This window comes from Chenopodium quinoa, unplaced genomic scaffold, assembly GCF_001683475.1.
Source record: "Chenopodium quinoa cultivar QQ74 unplaced genomic scaffold, ASM168347v1, whole genome shotgun sequence".
Lineage (NCBI taxonomy): Eukaryota > Viridiplantae > Streptophyta > Magnoliopsida > Caryophyllales > Amaranthaceae > Chenopodium > Chenopodium quinoa.
The window spans coordinates 4093781-4101958 of record NW_018742309.1 but is presented as its reverse complement, the minus strand read 5'-3'; the positions used below and the strand labels follow the sequence as shown (position 1 = coordinate 4101958).

Genomic DNA, 8178 nt, shown 5'->3' with positions numbered 1-8178 from the left:
GACATCCGCCTGAAATTTCCGGATGTCCCTGATTTTCTGAAACTTTTTTTTTTTACAAATCAACGAACAACAACAACCAAGTGCCTGCTCGTCGCCGCCACGACCGCCGTAAGTCAGCCTTATTCGCCTCCGATCCGCCATTGGATTAGCCTCCTTGGATTGGTGGTGGTGGTTGTTCTTTTTCTTTTTTTTCTGTTTTTTTTTTTTTTGGATTTTCAGATTTTTTTTTTTCCCAAATTTTCTGTTTTTTTAATTTTTGAAGAGAATTTTAATTTTTAGAGAGAGAAGTACGAGTGTCAAATGTGTTGTAAGTGTCGTGAATGAGTGTAGTGAGTAAATTATATACGAGGGGCAAATACGGAATTTCATGAAATAAATGCGAGCGACGGATTGTTTGAGAGCGACGTTTAACAACACCCAAAAAAAAGTACCATGCCAAGTGAAAATAAACCATAACCCAATTTGATACAAAAGTGACCTCAAAGAGCGTCACTATAAGAAAACAAGATTTGTAAACAAGAAAATTTTCATTGGCTGCTTAAAAATACAAGCTACCATGTCTGTTCTGCGAGTATTTAAACAAGAGTTTAAGATGTCACCACATTACAACTTATTGGAGACCACAAATAAGGATTACGCAAACAAAGATTCAGTTGCACGCCTACCTTGCTTCCATCTGCAGGTGAAAGAATTGTTTGAGAACGTCATGGAATGGTAAAAAAAATGTGTAAACAGAGATCTCAAAAGCCAGCACAGACAACAAAGTACACAGAGAAACCACTATGCTTAGACAGCAACACTAATTGCCATCAATTTCAAAATGCACAACAGCAGCACAGAAGTTGGGAAAAGACGCCACACTGTTGTCACTTATATATACAAGAAAATTCCAGTAAACAAAGGTAATAATGAGCTAATTTTATAAAAATAGGCAGCAAAAGAAGGTTTATTTATAAGCACAAGTTCAATAAAATCTTACATAGCACACAGACCCCCAAAATATAAATGAGGAAAAGAGCACTTCCAAGACCCAATTTTAGTAACAGAAACAGAAACTTGGGACTGATATAACCAAGTATCACAATAATAAATCTCAACGGCATTAATCACAGTGGTTGAGGTAGTGGAAAATCAGAAATTACAGCGGTGGAGGTGGTGGAGAATCAGCAATACAGTGGTGGACAATCTGCTTCGCTATTCGCAAGACAGTAGACGCTGAACTAAAATCATGTTTTACACTCTTGAAGCATCATTGTTCAGTTGTAGTAAGATAATAAGATCATAAGAGATTCAAAGTACAAAAATTGGAAGAACAAGTCTATCAAACAAAAGCCAAAATAACAAAGAAACTCAAGTCCTCAAGTCCAGACAGTTTAACCCATATGAAAGCTAATAGGTAACATTACACGAGATAAACACACCACAGAGTCTCCTTAAAGAAACTTACCACACTTCTCACCTTACTAGCCCCAAATGATACAAATAGTAGCCGCAACTTCACACTAGACATGTGGCAACCCTACAACTAGGGGCAAATCCACTCACAGAAAGCCAAACAACCTATGTAGCCCAGACTAGGATTTGACACTCTCAATTCTAAAAATTTCATACAAGGCCACCATACATTTGGATGTTATTCAAAGTGTTGGAGGACCCGACACGCAACACTCAACGTACATCAAAGTGTTCGACTAACTTAGCAAACTACCATTGCCAAAGATAATGAGCCACCTAACAACGAAGGAAGGCATGTGCACGCATCCATCTTCCTTGATTCCCACCCCACCTTTAAGTCTTCATCACTCCATTAGTAAAACCTACCAAAGATCCCACAAAACACAAACAATTAAGGTAGGAAGGAGATGTAGGGGTCGCCTTGGTGTAAACCTCTTAGCTAAGAGAATCATCTTTGGAGGTCCCATTCACTGAAACAAAGATTAGTAGCCCCTCATACAACATCTCCAAGATCTACCAAACCTAACAAACCCCCTTCCCGGGCGATAAAGCTTCTTAAGATCTAAAATGAACAATAATTGCCTTCGGCAAACATCATCATAATCTACATTTTTTTGGATATTGTGTTATGTACTTTTGTGAGTAAGACCCCCCCTCTAACCTTTAACTACATTTGTGAAAATCTTGTAGTAAGTAAGCATATCAATATATGATTCCTAATCGAAAGGTCCTTAACTAACAATTCTTCTTCGAATGTGTTTAATTAAGATGGAACTTGTGTCCCAACAAACATTCCTAATTTTACAAAATCCATACAGAAAACACGAAATAGCTTGTAATCACATCCCAACTATTTGAAAGTAAAATTATAAGAAAGTATAATTATAAAGGCTAGAAGCATACCCTACTCCTTATCACCACTCGTCTTTACAGCCATACACTCAAATGATAAAAAATGGAACTCAAATCAAACCCTCAATCCTAAGCATACCACCTTTCCACTGAATATAATGCTGTAAAGATTACCAAATCATAAAGACAGTAAAAAATAAAAAAATAAAATAAAATAAACTGCAAATGATGACAAAGTTTTTCTTCATACATCAATACACAACATATTTAGACTTCTATATCACATTCATCTAAAATAACCACTGGGACATTACAGCCCACTTAGAGATAGGACAATCCTTAATGGAAAGGAAAAGGAAAAAATAAATAAAATAAAAAGTTCTGGAAGTTATACACAACCCCCACCACACCAAAACCCCCGGTATTATAGTAGCACAGGATGTGGAAAGGTTATGAAACTTGTTCTTCCGTTTATTTCTGAGTGTAGTTCTTGCAGGTTTCATTAGACATAATGGCATGTAGCCAAGAAACCCCGCGTCCATGGTTTGGAAATACAGTTTTGGTAGTGACAACAGAAACAGTCACAATGTTTCCGTACCAGAAATGCTACATTGATCACGGACTATGTCGCGATGCGAATTTGATTTAAATGCCTTAGGATTTTATGATAGTTGTGAGTTAGAGTAGACAATTAGAGACTTAAAGCTATTATTGAGAAACAGGGAGAATGTTTCAAAATAACTCTAAAAAGGAAGTAATTTTTGGGACTAAGGCTTTGTTATTGTTGTTTAGCAAGTAAATTTTGAGTGCAACATGAGATGTGAAGTTCAATGTAGGATTGCAGGGTAATGTAGGGTTAAAACATTTTATTCGGAGAAAGAGATCGTGGGTTTTTGTAAAACAATATATTAAACAGCTGATTTTGGTTCGGTCAATTCAAAATCCTTTACAATATGGCCCAACCGAAACGGTACGGCCTCATTTTTGCACCATGACCCTAGCCATAAATATTTTATTCCCTGACTTGCAACTGGTAGAAAAACACACAAGACTTGGGTAGAATAGTTCAGCATGGCCCCGTAGAATAGTTCAGCATGGCCCCATCACACATGCCGCAATATCCCCTCAAATGTAATCAAGAGCATTGATATATTAATTGTCAAACAAGCAACAATCTATAATCAATTATGTTCCCCTAAACTGTAAGATTCAATAAATAACCTACATGAGGTAGCAATTGGCCCTAGAGATAATTCCTCCTACACTATGCTTCATATCACTATCACATCTAATTCCATCCTATTACTAATTTACCCCACACAAACTTGTATCGTTGTTTATTCAAAAACAATTGAAGAGGAAAGATGTTAAAAAGTATTTGTGGTGTACACAAATCTAAATACTAGGATAAAAAATCAGCAAAGTGGTATGAACTAGCATATCTGAACATAATAATGGCTGAATTAATAGGTGAAGATAATTGTGATTAATAATCTGGAAATCAGAACGATTGATTGATAAGCATTCAAGTGGCTTGTTTCACTGCCAAAAGCTAAACTAAACTAAGATAATAACTCAATATTTTTTATGCCACCTTCTTCCCCTACTCCCCTTAGACATAGCATTCATAATTCTCTTTCCTACACAGCTACACTACCCTTCCAGTAAGGCTAGATTAAAACACAATCATTTCCTACAATTGCTTAAGCTCAAATAGATACAAAGGCTTCTGATTGCTTTTTACCACAAGGCTAGTAATTCAAAGAGATATAATTCCAACATTTATTTTAAATGCTCCCTTGCAGTTATTAATGAATCAACCATAATTTTTCATAGAAATCTTGATCAACTCTAGTCATACAAAGCTTCAACTCTTGACCACAAGCCCATAAGTTCAACATAATAGAAACCAAGGAGAGAACAAATGCAATGCAAGTGCTTTGACAAACATCTCTCTTAACTAAATTGTCTCTTCTCCTGATCAAGTAACTTGTTAATTATCCAAAAGCTTCCTTCAACAGCAAAAATACACTCTTTTCCGAGCTTCAATCATAGAAGCAAGCATGATAAAAATAGTTCAAGTGTAATAAAAATAGCAAGATAAAAGTGCAATAAGTTTCATATGACAACATATTTTCCGAATCATACAGATTAGTAAGGTATCTCCATGGTATTAAGTCTATTTGAATGCTCAACAACATCCACTTCATCAAAGTGGTAATAATTTCCACTAATATTGCAAGACTCATCTTCATAGGAGCTATCCTTGGATCTAGCTATCCAATGATGCCATTATGGACAGTTCCAGAAATTAATAATTAATTATAATTTATCTTAAACAAAATGCAAGAGATGATAAGAAAACAGAACTGGCAATTTATAAAAAAAGGGAGTGCAAATAAAAAGCCGCTATATGAGACTTCCAATGTAAAGTAACACGGGACTATGTCACAAAGTAAACAACCATCACTTTATTTATTTTTCTTTTCAAAAAAATTATTCCAACTCTTGATTCAAATAATGCATATCAAAAATTTTAGGCATGAAAATTTCAGCACTCAGGTTGAGTTGTGGAAATATTATCCACATGAAAATGGTGTGACAGAGGATGTTTACAAAACAAACAAAATTTGATAGTTTCAAATTATTTGAATAAGGGCAACATAAAACAGGTAGGTTGGATCAATGGACTTTAGCATGATGTAATTGACTTGCAACAAGTGACTAAGGCTTACCAAGTTATTACACCATAGGGTAGAATTAATTCATCCAATAGTTCTCACATGGCCTCATAGAAATTAACTATATTTATACTTAATTAACAAACATTAGCAATATCACTCAATGGTACATCACAATTTAAAAAGGTATCTGAACATTGATCACAATGTCAAAAACTATGCATCCGATATACAAATCAGTAGAGAAGAGAAACTCCATGAAATTATACTTTCCCCATTTCTTTTCTATTTCGGTCTATTTCCAAAATAAATGTCCTAGTAGTTCACTATTTCTATGCACATTTACTGTACATTCAAATATACTTATTGCTAATGGTGCTTCGTAATTTTTCAATTAGGGCAATTGAGAGGAAATGGAGAGAACAAATAAGAGAAGGCCACACTCAAGCAAAAGTGCACAGCTCCACCGACAGTGTATGTAACACAACTACATTCTATTTTTATCATATAGAACACAGCTACATTGCTCACGAGTCACGACACACATAAGGAAGCAATAGCATTTACAAACAAAATCACATGTCCAACAATACAAAGTTTTGACTTTGAACACATTGAACATTGGCTAATTAGGGTTGTGTCACTGAATGACACATTGAGACCCATACATTGCAATTAAAATTGTGAAATCCTTTAAATCCAAAACAAAATCAGTCCCACAGTACTCGTAGAACAAACATACAGAACATAAAGTTATATTGATCTACCTTCTGCCAAAAAAATAGAGCAGCAACAGCATCAACCATCATCAAATAGACAAACACTTAAGAATCCAAATCAACCCAATACTTAATTGAAAATCAAAGCAAAACCCACATCAAATACAAAAGAATCCAATCCAATCCAACCCGTCATTGAATATTAAGACTAATTAAACAACACCCATTATTCAAATATCAATAATTTAGATTAAAAAATGGGAAATAATAATAAAAAAAAAAAAAAAAAATACCCAAGTAGGCGATTGATCTTGAAACTCAATGGTGAGATGAAGAAGAATGAGAGGAAGCATAGAACTGATTGTAGATGGTTTCGCCGACGAGGTAAACACAGAAGGCGCCGACACCAAGACCAAGGCCAGGAACAGCGTGACGAAAACGGAGTTGGTTGCTGAGAGTGGGGTGCTTCCTCCACTCATCGCGTCTCCTGAAGAATTCACCTGTTGATCCCAAATGCTTCGCCATTTTTCACTTTCTCTCTCTTCAACAAAACACTTTTCTGGGACTTCTGATTTTGGTTATGGTATGATGAAATTAGGGGCGAAGAACGACAATAAGTCAATAATACAAGGGTGAGGGGATTTTGGGGTTTTGCCTATTGTTTATATGATTTTTTTTAAAATTACCACCCTAAAATGTATCATGTGTTACAAATAATCACTCATTTTTTTAAAATTAAAAATAACCACCCATATTTTACAAAATCAATAGGTTTTACCACTCGATTTATACTCCGGCCAATTTTCTGAGCATGGGCCCCACATTATTATTTTCCCTCCTTATTTCTTTTATTCTCTTACGATTTTCCCCCTTATTCACTGTTGCCTGGCTACTATGTCACTTCACAATCAATTTTTTCTTCCTCCTCCACATTCCTTCTAACTTCCTATCATTTATGAACCTACCTCTCTGATTTTCCCCTCTTTTACTATAGCCCTAAATTACTTAGGTTTTAAAGTCTGTCAGTGTACTATATTCACAAAAATTTAACCTTTTTTGAAAAAGAAAAGCAAGGCAATCTCGGAAATTTCGTCACATTCAACAGAGGGGACCATTTGCTGGGTTTGAAGCTGACATTGGTGGTGCTAGTTACAGTAGAGAAAGGTACGCATGTGTTTTAAATGTTGTTGGTTGATGTTATTTTCGCAATTTCGTTGACTAGTGGGGTTAATTTGATAATTGCGCATAACCCTTATTTATTTTTAATTGTTTAATTCACCTTGATTACTGTTAATTAGCGAATTAGTGTAAGTAATTGTTTATTATTGTATCGTTGAAACAGAGATTTGCTAATTTTGTCATTGTTTCTAGCAAATTAGAGTAAATTGGTGAATGGTACATTGGGGTTTGGTTAATTGGGTGTACTGTTTAAACAATAAACAATTGATTATTGTATAATTATTCTTGAAAATTGAAGTATGCTTGACCATTGTTAATAACAGATGGTTGTTGATTCCGAGTTAGTTGCTGGTGAAAAAATTAATATTAAAGTAAGGATTGGGGGTAGGTTAGTGCCAATAAAATGTAATAAACAAACATATTACACTTGTGATGGTGGATGGGTGTACCGGAAGAATGACTATAAAGTGTATGAGTTTGATGTCCACTTTTTAAGAGAAGCATGCATATGGGGTTTTGTAAAATTGGATTTACATGTGCCTTTATCCTTTACTAGTCAACAATCCTTTACTACATGGTATAAAGAAAAGGGAAAAGGGTGGTCAAGTGGTAAAAGAGAAATAGTCAATGAGGATGAGATGAGTGGCTTTTTAGAGACAGTGAACAGTGATGGGTATGTTGAATTGTTTTGTACTAGTCAACAATCCATTACAGATCTCGATGAACAGACCCCCCTACTACCAACCCAATCTAATCAGAACATTGCTAAGAAGCCCACTGAAGCCTTACCTAGAAGGAGCCCTAGGGTGAAATAAGTTGCTTAAAAGGGAAATGGGTTGACAGTGAGTAGTGATTAGGGGATTTTGCTCCCACCAATCACCATCTGACAAGTGGACCAATCAGGTTCCGCCATGTGTCCGTCACATGGGCCAATAGGAGCCTGCCACGTGTCAAGCAATGATCCGTCCACCTTGGACCAATTACGACACGACATGTGTCCTTCCCATGACACCTGGGATAACCGGCCACCCAGGCCCAACTTCCGAGGGAAGCCCAATCAGCCCTAGGTTAACCTAAACCTAGGATTGGCACGTTTCCCAAGGTTATAAATACCTCCCTTAATCCTCATTAAGGGGAATTACACACGAATTACACAGATAACCTAAACCGATGATCGCAGGGCGGCCCCAAGAGTTTCCCACTTATTTTTTGCGGATGATCGTCTACTGTTTTCCAGGGCTAACACTCAGGAATGCTTGAAAGTTACTGATATTATCAGGAAATATGAACGA

General features: G+C 36.0%; 1 long non-coding RNA gene across 1 annotated transcript; it reads right to left on the bottom strand.

Moving 5' to 3' along the window:
* Nucleotides 1-408: 408 nt before the first annotated feature.
* On the bottom strand, nucleotides 409-6295 carry LOC110688339. Its single transcript, XR_002504574.1, has 2 exons — nucleotides 6001-6295; nucleotides 409-676 (listed from the first exon to the last, which is right to left on the bottom strand). It is a non-coding gene; the product is annotated as an uncharacterized LOC110688339 (long non-coding RNA).
* Nucleotides 6296-8178: the final 1883 nt, after the last annotated feature.